We start from the raw sequence: 20,837 nt of genomic DNA on the forward strand, positions 1-20,837 counted from the left end.
TACAAATCGTCTGACAACTTCACCAATGTAGACCAAACAAACGACAAATGTTGATGAACGACAATTGTTTGTTATACAAATCGAGTTAATAATGAAATAACCAACATATTGGTAATCGTTGTAATAGCTACACAAAAAGGTTGAATATTGCGTTTTAATGGTTTGTCCATGTCTAAATAAAGATGAGTTCAAATGATATGTTCATATATAAAGGATATTAAACATGGACCTCTAACGTTCAATTTTACTCTTTGTCAACCTGGATCATTTATTGTTAATGAAATTTATCCCTTTATTCAAATTAATTTTATCATTCACCAACACTAATTAATAAATACAATCATCATTTAACCTAATGCAAATAAAACAAAATACAGGTTATGTATACTTCTTTATTTTCGGCAATGTCCATGTCATTCCGAAATAATTTTCTTTTGATGCACTATTTAAAATACTGGTGAATGGTTGATTTTGTATTCTTCCAACGAGTCTTTAAGTGTAGCCTAACGAAGATTTTTTTTGCATTATTTATTGTCTACTTATACAATGCTAAGCATTCTACTTTGAAATATGTGGGAAGCAAGCAGTTGAAAGATGCACTATACAAAATAAAATAAAAATACAAATTTATATATGTAATATTTACACAAATCTGAATTTATTTTTAATAATTAAACACATAGATATAGCCATGTGATATGTGACGCAACAGTAAATTAGGTAGGGGTACATCGCACAACAGATCCAAATAACTACATACAGCTTCTAGTTGCTTGTCAACTCCAGTTGAACATTTTTGGCGTGTTTAGTGTTGACAAATGTTGATGGAAAACTATAATATAAATCCTTTTTAATGACGACATTGCAAAATTTCATCCTGAATTTGCTGGGAAAATTTTCTCTTTAAAACTAGACTGGAACTATTTTGTTTTAATTCCTCCATTATCAGAATCAGCAATATTGAATTTTATGTTTCAATTTCAGAAAACAAGCATACATATCAAAATTATTAAATTTGATGAAATGCATTGCATATCAAGTGAAAGTTTACAAAAAACACTAACAGTACATAACAGAAACGTAGAAAAGAAAAAAAAAATCACAAACTATCAATTGCTGTTATAACCTTGGGTCTTTCATTTCCAGGCTTATGGAGAAATAACTGTATTGTGTGAAAAACGCGAAAAACTATGAAGGTAACGACAAATTGTGTATATGAATATACACATTGAATTTTATACTGAATTTTAGGTCTGGATGCTTTTAAGAATTAGATGTAAAATGTATATAATTCAAAGCTGCAAGATGAAGCTCTTGAATTAACCAAAAACGTCAACATGAAGATGAGCAATTCTGTATTTGTTTACATTTTGAATAGCTGTATCTAAAACATGAAATTTTAGTACATAACATTTTTCTTGCGTATTATATTCATTACACAGGCAAAATTTGCCCACGGGAATTTCAAATTCAGCTCCCTGGAAAAATTTCACTTTAGATTCACCTCAAACGAGCTTATACATGAAACTCATGTGAACATTGTTATGTGAATTTCACGTGAATTGAGATTCATATGAATCTCACGTGAATTTCACGTAAACTTTATAAAAAAAAAAAAGAAATGTTTCATGATTTTAATTAAATTTGAAAATTTATATGTTATTTGAATCACTTTTTTTAAAAATTCCCTTGAATTTCACGTGAAAAAGAATCATGTGATTTTTACGTGAAATTCACGTGAAACTCACATGAACTGATTTAACCCGAGGTTCACGTATAAGCTCGTTTGAGGTCAAATTCACGTGAATTTCACGTGAGATTCACATGAATTTCAATTCAGGTAAAATTGATGTGAGTGAAAATTCCCTGTGTAGTACATTGTAAATTACATTTTATAATGAAACGTAAGTATCCAAACATTCCTTCAATCAACGCAACTTCAACATGTATTCAGTATTAGTATTAGGTGTAAGATTGGACAAGTCCAATATGAAATAACAAAACTACTGAACTCTAAGGGAAATTCAATTCGAAAAGTCTCTAATAAAATTGCAAAATCAAAATGAACTCATCATATATACCAAGCTTAACATTGTATACACCAAACGCGAGATGCATCTACATTAGACTCATCAGTGACGCTCGAATCTAAAAAGTAAATACCAAACGAAGAGTACGACGTTGAAGAGCATGCAGTACCAAAATTCCGAAATGTTTTCCAAAACGCAACTACGGTGATATATTCCTGGTTATAAGTCGAACTAGTGTATCACTAGCCTGTCAATACCGAGGTTGTGAGTTCCAATCCCTCACGGGACAGGTGCACAAGACTACAATCTACATTGACTTGGTTTGTCTTGTTTCCAACCGAAGGTCGCTGGTTCTCTTCTAGTACTCCAGCTCAGGCTGCCAACAAAACTTACCGCCACGAAATAGAACAATAGTGTTGAAAGGGGCGTTACACACAAATCAATCAATCAGACAGTTGTTTTCTATTTCATGTATATAGATTTAGTCTTCTTTCAAGTATTGTATTTTATTTGGATTTGTTTGCTATCTGTTCTAGATCTGTAATGTGATATTTTATTTGTTTAAGTATCGTGTACATTAAAGACAAGGTCATAGTGATTAAACATCCCTTCCATTTTAGTCATAGCTATGTTATATCCCTCTTCATCTTCGTCATAGCTTTTTGATATACCCCTCCATTTGACTGAAATAGACTGGTGTGCGTCTTTTCATGAAGTTAAAATGTTAAGTGTGTTGAAAAGTTTGATCATCTTAACAAAGGAATGTCTCCCATCGAATATGATGTTTAAAGCCTTTTTTCATGAATGTGTCTGAAACTGTAGTTTAGTTTCAATAGGAATGAGATTGTCTTGAAGAGGATTTGTCTGATCTTTTAAATAAACAAGATGTAATTGACTATAGTAGGTATAGTCAGTTTAAAAAAAAATATATGAATGAATGATTGACCTGGAGATGTACTAGAAAGAAACATTATTAGATATATATTTTAGAAATCAAAAGAAGTTGTAAATTACCTTTTTCATGCCAGATTTAAAAATAACTTACTTCATAGGGTAATGCCAGTTAAATTACAGCTGTTATTTAGAAGCAATGGAATGATTAATAGTCGTTTTGAAGCATTTATGCATACACAATCGTCAAAGATAGAACTTTAATTTGACTGTTTTTCTGAAGAAGTTTCGCAATTGTTTGTTTGAAGCAAACTAGTAGAACCTGTATAACATTCAAAATGCTCTGCTCTATAGATGTTCATAAATACATTGATTGAAATTGCATCAAAGAAGGAATGTACCGTATCAGATAAATATATGAAATTTCATTTTGTAAACTACTTAAAATTGTTACGCTTCGCATGTCATGTATTGTATAGACATACATCCCGGATGTTTGTTAAAAAACCAAATTTATTATAAAACATTTACATTTGATATTCTGAAAGAGAGCACATAACTGTATATACTATTTTTGAAAGTTTTATTCAAACACGTTGTTGGAGATTACTAAGCATCAATAACACATTGATTGCGTGTTATATCATATTTTGGAGCAAAAAACTACACGTACAGTGCACATATTATATCAATTACCATACGTCATTCTTTTTTATTATTCACATATGCATTTGATGATGATACATGAAAGTCAAACAAATGGTGTGTTTATTTCAAGAAACCGATTAAACATGCCTCGAAATTTTCAGTGTACAGTTTTAATCCCTTAAATATATCTGTACATTATGTTATATGATCTTTCATCATGTATTATACTTAAACCATGACGAAGATACATATCGATGCTTGATAAGTTCATATGTAGAACAGTGTCTTAAGTAAACACGAATAGATTAAGTAAATAACTTTCTTTAAACAAGTCTAAATTGAAAACAACGTTCAAACCTATGATTGCTTTGGATAAAAACCGCAATTTTTATACGTGTGCATGCAAACAATTTTCTTGGTAGAGGGGTCTAAATACAGCACAAACAACATCTTCCAAAAAACCAAAAAAGTGAAAAAGTATATTTTAACAAATTGCATTTGACTAGCAGGTCAAACAACGGATGTTCTTAAACCCTGCTGAATGCCATGGCGATTGCCAAATAAACGGATCACCAGATGTAACAAAATGGGTCTTGATTATTAATTTAATACCAAACAGAAAAAACTATCTTAAAACATATATACTCGAATGATACTATTTTATATATAACATACCAATGATATAAAGAGTGGCACAACTTTTTGATTCTCTCAGTTGCGCTCTGTGTGAAGTCTGATGATTCTTTAGGGTTTTGATTCATATTTTGAATGTATAAACTAACTGCAAATTATCAATCTTTCGATGGAGCGGGCAATAGATTGCTGATGCTCATTCAGCATACTTAAATATCTGAAAGCGTTTAGTTTTTATTGGTGGTGGATTTCTCTGATATCCATCTCATTGTATGAAAAAACAAAACCAACCAATCCTGATGTACAAAAATTGCTCAAATTCAATGGCGGTTCTTGATTTCTATTAAAATAAAGAGATTATTGTATTCGTATTCAACACAAACAAAGGTTTAGTACTTTTATCCTTATAATATTAAATTATTTTAAAGAATAACTTATCTAGAGCAAATAAAAATAATTGATTGCAAACAACAGTGCTTTATTTTTGAAAGAATGTAGTAATTTTGGAATTTCTAAACAATGCGAACAGTATTTTAGTATCTGTTCTCTGATATTCATCCTATCTCCTATAAAAACGCCGACCCATCCTTGTGTACAATATTTTCTAAAAACCGCGGTTGAGAATTTTCATTAATTTGATAAAAAAATTATTGCACTTTTATTCTACAGACGAAAAAGTTTAAGCAAATTTTTACTGAGATGATTCACATTTTATAAACATCACTCATCCAGAGGCATTTGAGATTACTGATTGCAAATAAAACGTTAAAACACAAAATACTGAACTAAATAAATGAAAAAGAATAACATTTTCAGTATAGACAAATGAGTGAAATATTAAGCACTGAAAAATGACTGAAATGTTCAGTACTGAAAAATAATAAAAATTTTCAGAACTAAAACAACTTTTTTTATGTGTATATGTAGTGGCAATAAAGGTACATGCAAACATAAAGTTCTTGATGCTTTTTAGCATTAAATATTAATTTCTGAAGCTCTAGAACTAATTAGAAACGTAAACATCAAGATGACAAAATCTCTATGTTTACCATTTTAAATGTCTATATAAAAAACATGAATTTTGTTAGTAACTTTTTTTTTTCTTGCGTATTATATTCACTAGTAAAAAGTAAAACGTACTCCTTAAAGACAAGCTCATAACTATTTTATATTCCACTCCATTTTAGTCATGGCTATTTAATATTTCCATCCATTTTAGTAATATACCTATTTGAAACCCCTCCACTATATTAGTCATAGCCATTTATATGCTACCCCATTTTAGTCATAGCTTTCTGATATTCCTCTCCGTTTAACTGAATAAACTGATGTGCCATTTTAAATGAAGTTCAAATGGTACGTGCTTTAACAAGTTTGTAAAGCTGAACAAATGACTGTCTCCCATCATACAGGATGTTAAACGCCTTTTCTTCATGAATGTATCAGAGATTGTAAAATAGTTTAGTTTCCATAAGTATGCAAGTGTATAAGAGGATTTATGTAGTCGTTGAAATAAACAAATGTATTTGTTTATAATAGAGACAATTCTTAAAATTAAAAATCAATAATCGATTGACACGAAGACATGTGATGCACTAGAAAAAAACAATATTATACATCTATTTTAGAAATCAAAAGAAGTCGTAAGATATCATTGCAAGGAAAGTTTAAAATAGTACTTACTTCTATGTTGGATCCAGTTAAATTACAATTGTTTTTGAGATATATCCTTCGATTTCCTCTAGAAGCAGTTGAATGATTATTAGTTGTTTGGAAGCATTTGCAAATAAGAAATACGCACTCGTCAAAAATACAACTTTACCTTTTTCTTTTTAAGAATTGAAATACATTTATTGAAAACAACACCTGAATAGAATTTACCTTGTATAACCTAGGGAGGTATACATAAGGGGCCCTGTGGGTACAATGTTCCATCGTTCAGGGATAAACAGTAGATTTTATTATACAATAAAATCTACTTTTTATATTTAACACATAAGTTACATTCTTATTCATTACACAAACAAACCTGGCGATTAAACAGTATAACATTCTACATAAGATACATCCACTGACAGATATATAGTATACATGTAAATGCATTAACAACGTCGAGCATGTGACCTATCAAAATCACTGACCGACACATTTCAATGTAATCCAGGGTTTAAAAGTACAAATTTAATATGTCAATTATAAGTAAAGGTAATGTGTAGATAATAGTGTGTCTTTTGATGTATCAAATGTTGCAAATAGGAAAAGAATGTAAGTACAAAATCAATAAGTAACTTATTTAAGGTATAAGGTTTGCAATAAGTTTTATTTCAGCTGAATATTTTTCTTTTTATGAAGATAATGATATATTCATAGATTCAATTTAACTGGTCAGTTCCTGTTTTACATATGATATCAATTGGCTGCAAGTAAGACTTTTAGACTGATATTTGATTATATTCCTAGTTTCCAAATAATCCATTTAACTGTATTCAGAATCGTATTGGTTATGACGTTACATTTTTATGGCTATCGTACATTCCTAGTATGATAAGTTCTTCCCTCATCGGGATATATATTATGATATTATTACGTGAGTATTTCTGTATTGGCCTTGTTATTGGTCCGAGGCTTGCTGTATTGGCCTGAGGCAAAGCCGAAGGCCAATGCAGCTGGCCGAGGACCAATAACAAGGCCAATACAGAAATACACGTAATAGTATCTTTATTAATTAACTACAGTGTTACAATATTTTTTTTATTTCATTTCACAAGAGATAAACATTTTCACCTTGAAGTGGAACTATCCAAATCTCAGTTTCTTTTTATAAGATGCTCTATCTAATGATCTGGTGTTGTTTCCAGGTGTCTTCAGCATTTTCTCATCTGATGAATTTTTCTACCCTTTCCAGTCACTATAAAGTGTTACAATTTAAATTTAGACACAGCACATATATAGTAATTGGAAAGGTACTGCCATTGCATGTGTTATGCAGAAACAAACTGAAAAATAATGTAGGAGTTGAAAATGATACAACTATCCATAAGCCAACTGACTAAATAACGAAGATTTGCACAATTACAGGTCACCCTTCCAGAATGCATATGCCTGGTTCGGGTTTAAAAATAAATGACAGTTTACAAAACATGAGAAGCGAAAGTAAACAGTAAATCGACTTGTACCATCGTGAAATTATGAGGTCGACAAGAAATGAACTTTGTGATAATCTACTCGTTTCCCAAACCTGAAATAATTCCATTGTCTGCTTTCAAAATGCTTTTTAAATGAATGTGACCGTCTTAAGCCTGAAATATATGCCATACTGAACGTTTCAGCATGTTTATGGTGAGTAAATGAAAACTGCGTCTTCCAAACAACTGTTTACTTTCAGTTTGTGTTTATCGTGACTTTCGATCTAAAAACTAGAGACGTTCCGAAATCCTGTATTGGCCGGATCAGAACTCGGCCAATACAGAAAAAAATCTATATTGGCCGAGTTATTCTGTATTGGCCGAGTTGACACCTTTATATTGCATAGGCAGTTTTCATCATATTAAGTCCAATAACAGTGTAGTTATTGCATATTCAATTTGTGCAATAAATATACAATTATAGATTTGTTTTGTTTCATTCCTTCGCCAGAATAATATAAACAACAAACAATTGAAATTTGGCTTATTATTTGTCATGGCATTTATTCAACAATATTCAACAATATCAACCAACAAACAACCAACATCAACAAACTGGCCAACAAGTTAAAACTTGATGACAATTGGTCACTGAAGGTAAAACCAACAGTAAATGCATAATAATTTCTAGCTGCTGGGCAGATCCATAACAGCTCGATGAACAATATTTGAATAAATCACTGCCAGTTGAATTAATGTGATGATGACATCCAACGCACTTTCCATATAGAACGTAATGCCATGACGATAGACATTTTTTTTTTTTTTATTATTACTGCAAATTTCTTGAATATTCAGGTTTCATTGAATCTGCCGATGAATGTTGAAACGTCCGACATTTTTGATGATATATGACAATCTAATTGAAATATTCAATACATGTGGATCTGTTTACCATGTAATCTGAAAAATAAACTTAAAACAGCAGCAATTTTGTTTATTAAAGGGAGGGAGGGTGGGTTGTGCAATTCTGTTGAGAAATAATCATTGAATGAAAATTGAGCGGGAACACGTGTTTATATATGACAAAAGTCCACGAGGCGCTTCAAAGCATATTCTTTCGTATGTTTAAATATATGGTTGTAAAGATTTAAATGGCAAACCGTAAACAATGGACTGACTGTACAATCGAAACTCAATAAACAAATACATGTATTTTGAATGCAATAAATCAATTTAATTATTAGATCATTAAATTTTATTATTGCATATTCAATTTGTGCAATAAATATACAATTATAGATTTGTTTTGTTCCATTCCTTCGCCAGAATAATATAAACAACAAACAATTGAAATTTGGCTTATTATTTGTCATGGCATTTATTCAACAATATTCAACAATATCAACCAACAAACAACCAACATCAACAAACTGGCCAACAAGTTAAAACTTGATGACAATTGGTCACTGAAGGTAAAACCAACAGTAAATGCATAATAATTTCTAGCTGCTGGGCAGATCCATAACAGCTCGATGAACAATATTTGAATAAATCACTGCCAAAATTGGCATTTTATTGAACTCTCAATCAAATGCTAATCCGCCATGACAATTGAATAAGCAGCATAAATTAAACGAAAATATATCAACTAGTTGTTATTCATTTCAACATACAACAAATATAAACAAACATCATTCATGCATCGGATAAACAGAATTATTTGGTATATTATCAAATTGTTCTAAAGCAGTTTGAAAAGAATTCAAAACTATATCATTGCCAATAAACGATAAATGTACTCCATCATGACTATCCAAAGATAAGAGTTTGACTTCAAAATCAGAATGAATTATAGTGTAACCCCCAGTTTTAATTAAATGTGATTGAACCAAACTATTTGTACGTTTCCTGGTTGCATCCATTGCTTTTAAATCTTTTGAACATCTTCATTTCAACCTTGGTAATATGCTTGAAAAAATAATTTAACTCCATTCACCATACGTCCAACTATATCTAGCATAAATTAAATATAAAATAAAATTTTTTGCACAGTTTACAAGTCTAATTTCATTGCCACCACAGTGAAGCAAAACAGCATCTGGTAAACCCCCACCATGTATCACATTCTCTTCTATTGGTACAAAATTATATAGTGACATACCGGACATTCCTGCCCACATCAACTTGTATGTAACTGTAAGTTATCTGTTAATGTTTTGACAACACAATGTTCATCATGATTATCATTTGAAGACAACATTAAACTTGTCGAACAACCAATTTGATCCTTCTTAGAAGACATAATTGTAACAAAAACTTTAGAACTAATATCATCAAATTTAATATCTGAATTTTTTTAAACATGATTATCAGTTTTGTGATTTCTCTAATTCTCATAAATCCAAAAAAGGCTTAAGCAAATCCTCCCCTAAACATTTACAAACATTGAAGAATTAATTCAAGTTGTTTTAATACATCAACAGTAATAGGTTTTCTTTTACTTTTTTACCTTTAAACATTATTTTCAAAATAAATGATTTGCTATAATCATTTCAATTATTCATTTTCAACTTATGATTTATTCCTGATAGATATGTTTTTGAAGGTTATAGGAATAACTTTTTATGAAAGCTATGTAATTTAATTGTATGATTAACAGGAGGTGGCCAACTTTCCTCTATTCGAAAACAGGTCAGAAATTTATGAATGAATAGATGCATTTTCATACACATCCATTGTATTTGAAAAACAGATTGCCTTAAAAGTTTATTCACTTCATCTTTAAAAGGTTCCAGAACTCCACTGGAATTGGATGTGGAAAATCGCTGTCAAGTGGTGCAGACATTGAAATTTCTGAAAATTTGCACGAGATAATGCATCAGCAATTGCATTGTCCTTTGACAAAATGTGAACAGCTTTAAACTGAAAATTACCAATTAGTGAACAGTGAATAATTAAACTAAAAACGGACGAAACTAGTTAATATTTTCTTGACATTTTGTTGAAAACATTCACTACTGCCAGGTTATCAATGGGAAAAAGTATGTTTCTTGTATAATTTATCAAACCAGTGTTATTGGAATGATTTCAAAATATGTTATATCTTCAATTATTTCTGAACTATTACATTCTTTATGCCACTCAATTGAGCATTAATATAAATTGCACACCCTTTACCTTATTCACCAGCAGTATCTGTATATAGTTCAAAATAAAAATTTGATATCCATCCTATATCATTTAAATACGAAATCCTATTATACTGTTCCAAAAATAATTTCCATATCAATAGATAAAAGTGAAACGGATTTGACACTTTGTCCATGGTCGAATACAACTAAACGCTCTTCCAGCAGGTATAGCCTTCGTGCAGAAAACTAATGAACCACATATTGACTGCAATTCTTTTAACGTTACTTTTTTCATGGCTTATAAATTATTAATTCTGTTTAAAATTTCTTCAATCTTTTCATGTGGAATTTAAACAAGCATATTAACAGTATCAATTGTAAGACCCAGATATTCAATCAGTGTAGTTGGACCTTCATTTTTTTTTTTTTTTTTTGCAAGTGAGACTACAATATCTTTGCAAATTTCATCATTCTGAAACATCAGTTGTTCACATTCATCAGAATCTGATTAGCCAACAATATTAAAATTCTACCAAATAGTGGTCTATATTATTTAAACCAGACTTATTTTTAAAACCAATTCAAAAAGGCTAAAAACTTCTCAAATTTAGCATATGAAATTGAGCAGCCCAATGTCATTGCCTCGTCTATGTAGTATTCATTTACAATTTTAAAACCAAGTTAGTCAAAATCTCATGTATAAACCGGAAGTAATCAACAGCATTACCAAATGAAGAATATTTAACAGAGGTAAACCTTTCATCGATGAAGTCGTTAACGCTGCTCAATGGCTGATATGATAAATGGGTAATCAGACGAAAAACCTGTTTTTTTTTTTTTTTATTTATGATATTGGTCTCTTACAAAGAGCACCTGCTATTCTTCATAACGATATTTCAGATTCAATCTTACATCTAGCTCCAATAGGATTTGTCAAAAAAGATTTTAATTTTTTGATTCAAGTGGAAATCTTGGTCAATTATGATTCAATCTAAATCCAAATTTAAAACCAATAAACAAAATTTGTTTGTCCTGTTCATTAGGATAATCTTAATTGTTCAATATTAATAGTTGAATGTCTCTTCTTCCAAATATCATATTTATCCTTTGACAATTCTGAAAGAAAAGTTAACTATATGTCATTTGATTAAATCTAGGGACGAAATACCTTGTGTTTATTGGTGACCTATATCTATTTGTTGAACAAATGAAGGCCTGTTTTGTCGAAACTGGTTAGACATATGAGATCTAATTTGGATAAACACAGGTGGCATCAATGATCCCTTATGATAACCTTGGTTACTTTGTAAGCTATCAAATCTAACACATAAGACTGGATGTTGTAATGAACATTTCATACAGTTATGTCTGTAAAACACTTGAGATTTCTGACAATAACCTTTAAAGTTATAGTCATAACAATGTTTTTGTAAGTTAGCCTGGCAGACTACAGGATTAGGTGTGCCTTGCGATCCCTTTACAATGAATTTCAACCAAAGAAAGCCATCAATCTCAGACAAAGATTTAGAGTGTTTTAGTGATACACTTAATCTAAATTTTCTATCATACGGGTAAACTCTGTCAAAATGTGCATCTGATATAAAAACTCTTATGATTAACATGTATGTAAACAAGTCTTGTGTTAAGCCAGCATGTTTTTGAAGAAGTATTTTAGAAAAAAACTGCAAATGCTTCAGTCCATAATTTAATGGTATTTATTGTATTGTCCTTTGAAGGGTAATGAGAAATGACAAGCATTCCATTTTTAACCATTACGCTTTGTTTCTGGTCCAAACTACTATAATATTGACTATTTTGTTGAAGAAGAGTACCAAAATCAACATTTTTACAATTCCGAATTTTCTCTATTATTTGCTGAGAAATAATTATGTCAATTTCATTAGAACATGGTATAAACAAAGGACAGTAGTATTTAAAGTATTACCCGGTTGAGCGTGAACTGCCGTAGTTTTCAGTTGTTTCTGAGGTGGAGGTTGATTACTGGGCTCCACAGGTTGATCTGGTTGTTGAAGCTCGGGCGCTGCACGCCTTCTTTTTCCGTGTCTTCCTCTGTTTACCACTCGGACAACTTCCTCAGGAACGGGTACCTGTTCTGGTGCTGGTACTTCACGAGGAGCAGGTCGTTGAACTCCAACGTTGTTTACCCTTGGTCTTAATCTCCGGCTTACTTCATTTCTTCTATTCTTTTATAAAATGAAGTCATTATAAGTATATTGTTTTCATAAATATATGAAGATGTTTTAATTTATGAAACATTACATTGATGCCTCGGCTGTATATAGATAAAATGCTCCGTACCTTAAATATATACTATTATAAATGTGTATATAATGTACGCCTCTTAAGACATCTATAAGTGTATAATAACCAGCAGTAATTTGAACGGCAGTTGTAAATGCCATTACATTTGTAAGAATCGTGTGTTCCATAACATCATTACAGGAATAATATCATTATCAATTTATTGAATCAAATTTAAAGAAAGCTTTATATGCACAATAACATGCAGCAAACTAAACAGCAGTTGTATTTATAATTAAATAAATGCCGTCACATTTGTAATAATCGGGCCTTCATTAACTTGAATAACCGGTATTTCAGTGTCAATTTAGTACCTGAATTATGTGCAGGTAAAGAACATAAATTAAAATAATGTAACTAAGCGTATAATTGTCAGCAAGCCTACACAAGTATTCCATAGCTAATTATACATGAGCATATTTATTGCTACTATGGTAAAATAGAAACAAAAACTTACCGATAGAACTGTGAATTAAATGCAAGAACCATAAGTAAATGAAAATGAATGGTCATAAATAAGCACATATATATATATATAAATCTAATTAAAGTGACATTAAACAATTCATTAATTTAATAATGAACGTGAAGAGAAACATATAATTATACGAACACATGCGAACACGTGTTAAACTTAAAGTTACCCGTTTTACTTTATCGTCACAGAATTTCAACTCACAGGTAAAAAAGGTTTGCTCTTTAAATATAAACCAAATTATTATAGTAAATTAAAATGAATAAAAGGAAACATATCTAAAGTATAACGGATAAACTTAACCAACTTATCTTATTTACGCTCTGGTCCTATCCTTGTGCAATTCTGTTGAGAAATAATCATTGAATGAAAATTGAGCGGGAACACGTGTTTATATATGACAAAAGTCCACGAGGCGCTTCAAAGCATATTCTTTCGTATGTTTAAATATATGGTTGTAAAGATTTAAATGGCAAACCGTAAACAATGGACTGACTGTACAATCGAAACTCAATAAACAAATACATGTATTTTGAATGCAATAAATCAATTTAATTATTAGATCATTAAATTTTATTAATTAATAATGTAATATTCAGCATGTTATACTTTTTTAAAAGCATCAAAAATATGTTCCCAAACAACCTTTATAATGTTACAGCTGTGAAAAAGATGTTTTACAAAAAAGTCATTTACCATATTTGGATTTGCCCATTCTAAATAGTTTTTGCTCCGTGTAGATAATGTTATGAACAATTTTGCAGCTTGTTTGATTTGCTTTCCTAGAGGACAAATTTTTATTTAAATTTACCCATATCTGTTTTACAAGGTAATCCCGAATTATACTGAATATTCCATTTTATTTCACAGTTTGGAACTATAACTAAATTTAACGAATATTGGATTACTTTCAAAGATATTTATGTAATAATCATTTTTTTTTTGGTTCGGGTTGTAGATTGATTTTAGTCTGTCCTTTAACGATTTTGGAATAGCTAATTTAGTCTTGTCCATTCTAAATTCCAGTTTCTTTTATTTTTAAGGATATTGTATATAAAGTAGTCGCTTTTGATATTTTTCGTTTTTTCATCCCAAATGTCTTTAATTGTATGAATTCCACTTTTGCCGATGTAGCAAAGGAAATAGGTTTTCTGTTATATTGAGTTTTTATGTTTCCAAAAAATTGTTTGTTAAGGATATCGTTCTGTTTATTTGACTTTGTATACTTAACAATTTAGACCATTTGTAATCCTTTTAAATCAGAACATTTTGTAAAAACTTTTCACAATTATGTTTGATATCACATTTCTGTAACCACCATTTGGCTATCGTGTTCCAGTTATCGTTTTCTGATCTCAAAATCTTTTGCATACTTTTGATTTGTTTAGACTTAATGAGTCTATGTTGATCATACCCACCCCCTTCCTATACTGGTAAGCAACATACGTCCCATTTAATTAAATTTACTTTTTACTCCTATATAAAATTTCACATGATGTTGTTTAATTCTTTTTTTAAATTTTTCAGGTATTCCTCGCATTTCGATTTCAAACCCTATTTTAGATATAATAAATGATTTAAATATTAAGACCCTGCCTTTGATTGTTAGGTCACGAGATTTCCAAACCCCAAGACACGCCTTAATTTTCTCTATTGTTTCTAACCATATAGCTTCTATATTAACACTGTATCCATGCATAACTTCCAAATGTTTTAATTGGTTCACTTGACCACCTATTTTTTTTATATTTTGGTGTTTTATTTTTCCAACGACCCAAATATACCCCTACAGTCTTTTCATAATTTATCTTAGCTCCCGATGCTTTCTCGTATATTTCTCAAACCTTAAATGTTCCTCGATTGATTCATCTGTTGTATTAAAAAAATGTGTATCGTCTGCATTATTGTCTTAGTTTTGAATTTCTGTGTAGGGGTGAGGTAAATTGCTTCCTTGAATTTTTGGATTAGTCCTATTTGTGGCTGTCATAGGCTCGGCCTGTAAAATATATAGACAATATTGGACAGCCCTGACGGATTGATCTAAAAATGGGGATATATCTTGATTGAAAACCGTTAGTCATTAAACAAGTTTTAGCATTGTAACATTTTAACCCACTCCCGGAAAATTTCCCCTAATTGAGATTTTTCAAAACACGCAACTTACCATCCCATTCTGCATAATCAAAAGCTTAGTTTGGTTTAGGAAAATTATGGATACTTCCTCATGTTCCATATCTGTAAATTCGAAAATATCTTCAAGCATTCTATTAGAATCGAAAATATTTCTGCCCTTAACAAACACTTTTTGTTCTGTTTCTATAATTGATGAAAGAACAATTTTCAAACGTTCAGCCATAATTGTTGAGCACATTTTTAAGTCAACATTAAATAATGTTATTGGTCGCCAGTTTTTAATACCCTCCCTCTCCCCACTTTTATATAATAAGGTTATCATTCCAAGTCTCTGCGATTCGGGAAGAGTTTAATAAAAAAAATGTTTCTTTTAATTTTTGCGTAAGCTCATTCTGTATCAAAAACCAATACTCCTGATACCATTCTGCAGTTATGCCATCTTCCCCTAGTGATTTATCCCTTTTCATTAATTTAATTGCTTTGAAAATTTCATCTTTCGAAATTTCAATATCACAGAAACGTTTTCCTACTTCAGAGAGAGTTTTATTTATATTTTGTAGTAATTTCCCCCCAGCCTCTCGATTACAACCCCCGAAGTAAAAGTTTCTCATAATATTTTAAGTTTTCGCCTAAGATTTCATTGATATTTTTTTTCATGTGCCATTTTCGGCTTTTATCTTGGACCATAAATTTTCTTGTCCTGGTTATTTTTCTAATCTAAAAAAATAGTTTTTGGATTTTCCCCCTTTTTCATACCAATTTATTTTTGATCTTATGTGTGCAGCTTCTGGTTTTCGTTCGTAATATTGATATACTTTGGTGGATAGATGTCTCATTGGCAATCATACTACATCTCCTTATGTTTATATGTATCATTTTTCAGTTTTTCAACCTCATTTAGAATTTGTTGCTTTCAAATAGAGATTTTTATTCATGTTCCAACGTTTTAACCTCATTTTAATTTAAGATGAGTTTCGTTGAAACAGTTATTGTAATGTCTTTATTTTAGTTTTTGTCAGGTATCAGAATTCCTTTTTATCTTTGAATGTATTCATGTTTCGAAGATTTCCAGAAAGTTTCAAATTTATTTTTAAACAGGTCGGTTCATTTTTCAATAACCAGGATCTATTTCTGGTTCGTTGATGTTTGTAGTAATTGTCTCGCCGTCATGATCACTGAACGGGAAATAAACAATTTTGCATTGTTTAATCTACAATCTATTTTTCATTATTATTCTCATATATAGATATAAGAAGATGTGGTATGAGTGCCAATGAGACAACTCTTCATCCAAATAAAATTTATAAAAATAAACCATTATAGGTCAAAGTACGGTCTTCAACACGGAACCTTGGCTCACACCGAACAGCAAGCTATAAAGGGCCCAAACAATTACTAGTGTAAAACCATTCAAACGAGAAAACCAACGGTCTAATCTATATAAAAAAAAACGAGAAACGAGAAACACTTATGAACCACATCAACAATCGACAACTACTGAACTTCAGATTCCTGACTTAAGACAGGTGCAAACAATTGCAGCGGGTTTAAACGTTTCAATGGTACCAAACCTTCACCCTTATCTGAAACAATAGTGTAACATCACAACATAGAAAGACACACTATAAAATATCAATTGAAATGGCCGAACTCAATCAAAAGACATATTAACACCAGTGAACATTGTTGAAGGTCGTACGATTGACGATGGTTGCTTACATCCTATTCAGTTGAACTTTGGTATATAGCTGTCTTATTGGCAATCATACCACATCTCCCTATTTCTATAAAAGCTGGTTTTATGCGTTATTGCCTTCAAGGGATATTATTTAAGCCTATGTAGGTTATTGTATGGTCTTCTTTATCTATATATCAGCTTATTTTTCCTTGGTAAAAAGATGGTCAAAAAATGGGTTTTTTCTTATACACAACTATTATTGATTGTTTTGCATTTTGCTCCCTTAAATAAAAGTTCTGAACTTTGAGAAAGCTCATAATAATCAGGTTAAAATTATTTATAAAAACATACATTTTTCAAATATTTATTCATTTATTTTTTATTCAATGTTTATTAGAATTAACAATGTTAAGATGATCTCAAATTTATCTTAGTGTGTATCAGGTAGTTTCCATCACAGAAGGCGTCAACAGCTGATTTTTACTCTAATGGGTTATCATTTTTTTATTTTTATATTTAGAAAGAAAAATACTAACAATATACCAAGCTTATCAATGTTGTCAGGAGATATTAAAGTAATGATTGTTTGTTACTACTAAAGGGTTTTTAACGACCTTGAACACATATGAAAGTCTGGTACGATGAGATAATTTATTTGTTAATAAAAGAGTTAATGAAGAACAGATTTTGTGCTTTTCAACTTTAAATTTTACTTGTCCAGGGCAATTTGGGCGGCTGTTAATAAATAACTATGACAGTGTCATTTATTCAATATATAATCATAATGTTCAAGATTTGGAGACGCTTCATTTGTTTGTGGAGGGAGGAGGAGGGTATTGGTATTGGTTTTTTAAATGACTGTATTTTGAAAGAAATTACTCACCATTGACACTGAAATCAATGAAGTAAAAAGGGCAAATAAAGTATAAAGCTGAAAACCATTTAGGACCCGAAATTAGGAAAAGTGTCCGAAGGCATTCATAATGACAGATACTAATACATTAATACTAATACCCGAGTTACAAATTGTTTAAATATATGAGACAACTTCTGAGTAGAAACTGTGTATACATTTCTCATAGTTTTTTGAAAAACCTTGTTCATTGGTTCTGGGTATCTTGTATTTGGCAACATAAAGTCAACATTGGTTTAGGCTATCTATTGATTATTTCTACAATATTCTAAATATGCAAAGAAATTCATCAGAAGATATTTGCAATTTCAGGTAACCAGAATACATGTTACCGTTGCAACCATTACATATTTTAGATGCACACCAAAAAAAAAAAAACATAATTTGGTGAAGTACCTTCACATTTGAAAATTCTGGCTAATTTTGTTTCTAGTAGCAGAAGATTTAAAAAGTTTTCAGACGAATTATCAAAAGTAACGGCAATACATCACAGAACCCTTTTGGTCTAGTTGAACTTATACATTGTAGGTACAGAAACACTAATTTCACAAATACATGTGTGTCTGGAAATGTTTCCTGCCTAGGTGCCCAAGACCTGGTTGAAATTGTATCAATGTATTGTCTTTAAGTATAGTATTACTTTATACAGAATAGTTAATTCAGTTTATTTGTTCATGATTATAGATTTCTAGGGGAAAAAATGAAACATAAAAAATGAAACTTGAAATGCTACAGTATTTGACTGAATTTGAAAGGCAAAAATATTATATTTAATATGTTTTCTTTGGTTAAGAAGGACATAAATAGTAAACCGTGAAGGAAAGTGTAGATAAAAATAAGAGCATGCAGTTTTGACATCATGAAAAAAATTGAGCGATGCTGTTATAACCACAAATTTAAACAAATAGGTCAAACAATATAGTTCATTGTGTTTCCCATTAACTTGGTAAAGAAACAAACACGTATGAATATCTCCATGCAACGAGTTCAATCTTCTCGAAAGCGCATTTGTGTTTTTACGTTTTTCTTACTATACCAATACCGATACTAGTGCATACAAGTATTCCTTGACGTACAATACCTCGCATGATATTTCCTAGTAACCACTATAAATCATTATCTGTCCTATCGGAGTATATATATAAAAATAAGGTAGATGTTTTTATGACCGTCCACAATAGTTCAAGTGACACGGATATAAGCAAGTTAAGGTCAACCTACGGCCTTCGACAATGAGTAAAACTCATAACGTAATGCTTTAAAAGGCATAGCAAAATGTAAAACAATTCAAACGAAAAAAAAAAACAAAAACATTCCACCCCACTTCATCAAATTCCCTCCTTCAACTCGGGACAGTGGTGTAATAGCACAATATAAGAACAAACTGTATACATTAGTTGTAAATGACTTTTCTCAAAATAGTTGTACGGAGCACAAAAACATCTTACACAATAAGACACTACGACCGATAAAGGAGAACTCGAGGTTCAAAATTTAGTCTAAAGCCAAACAAAATTGATAAATGCATTATGTTCTCTAACACTAGAGTAACAATTAGTATAAATCCATCTTATATAGCGTAAAGACGCAACACACTGTCTGAATATTGTACAATGGCAAAATATAAGTAAACAGTATCGACAGGATGTAGTATTGATTGATTGGTGTATGGGTGTTGACACAAATTTCAGAAATTTTGCGCTATTTCGTGGCGGCCAGTGTTATTGGTTGAGGAAACCGGAGTGCCCGTAGAAAACCACAGACCTTTGATAGGAACACTGGCAATCCTAGTGAATTAAGGTCAGGATGTAGTATGATATGCCCATTATATGCAAAAAGGAAGAGGAAATGTATTGTATCTATTCTTTAAAAATTTTATATGCGACATATATATATATATATATATATATATACAGAGTCTATAAGAATCTACCAACCAGATGTATATATATATATACAGAACAGTTAAGTCTATATGTTACTTGCTTTGGTCCTCTTTCGCAAGCCTGTTGGTTGTTTCTTAACTTTAGTTCATTTTTTATTTTACTTTTCAGGGTATTGTGATAAATCTTCAGGATATATTTTATTTATTTTTCACATCTATAGATGCAGATTGACGCTGTTTTATAGACAAACGAATCACAGATTACTTAGATATCCACGATTAGAAATGATCGACTCAAATATAAATGAGGGGCCTGATGGGGGGCTCATCACGATTCACGAGTTGATTTTTTTGTCAATCACGATTCACAGAAAATAAATTTCCATGATCACGGATCACGAAAATATAAAAAAAAAAAAAAAACGGATCACGATAGCGAAAATGCGCCGATCACGAAGAACGAAAATAACCCATCAGGCCCCTCATAAATATTCGATCAATGTCGTTACATTCAACAATTAACATACATGACTGAGATCTTAAATTTCGATTTTAACAGTTGGCATTTGAAATCAACGTGCGAGTATTTAAAAAAAAGCGAAAGATACCAAACATGCCAAAGGGACATTCAAACTCATAAGTCGAAAATAAACTGACAACACCATGGCTAAAAAAGAAAAAGACAAACAGACAAACAATAGTACACAACACACAACATAGAACACTAAAGACTGAGCAACACGAACTCCACCAAAAACCTAGGGTGACTTCAGGTGTTCCGGAAGAGTAAGCAGATCTTGCTCCACATGTGGCACCCGTTGAACGATTTCACATTATATTTTATGCATTGAAATCATCATTGCAGTATTCAACATTTAAAATTTTCAACTTACAATTTCAACGTGTTCTATATATAACATTCGATATTCAGTTTTCAGCAATCAACATTCGACTTCAAATTCCAACATAT

At 30.8% G+C, this 20,837-nt stretch overlaps 2 protein-coding genes across 18 annotated transcripts in view; one reads left to right on the top strand and one right to left on the bottom strand.

Annotated features, from left to right (window-relative positions):
* LOC127731659 (tight junction protein ZO-1-like) overlaps window positions 1–20,837 on the top strand; it is a 611,031-nt gene that overhangs the window by 314,501 nt on the left and 275,693 nt on the right. The gene's annotated exons all lie outside the window — the stretch shown is intronic.
* Window positions 1–20,837, bottom strand: part of LOC127731663 (leucine-rich repeat-containing protein 15-like) — a 286,215-nt gene that overhangs the window by 63,212 nt on the left and 202,166 nt on the right. Inside the window, exon 1 of one of the 16 annotated variants that reach the window (XM_052240441.1) lies at window positions 5,886–6,044. The exons of the other annotated variants lie outside the window; for them this stretch is intronic. The gene's annotated coding sequence lies outside the window, so the exon portion shown is untranslated. Of the gene's footprint in view, window positions 1–5,885; window positions 6,045–20,837 lie in introns of those variants that run through there. 16 annotated transcript variants of the gene reach the window in all.

The sequence above is a fragment of the Mytilus californianus genome, unplaced genomic scaffold (assembly GCF_021869535.1).
Source record: "Mytilus californianus isolate M0D057914Y unplaced genomic scaffold, xbMytCali1.0.p SCAF_20, whole genome shotgun sequence".
NCBI classification, from domain to species: Eukaryota; Metazoa; Mollusca; class Bivalvia; order Mytilida; family Mytilidae; genus Mytilus; species Mytilus californianus.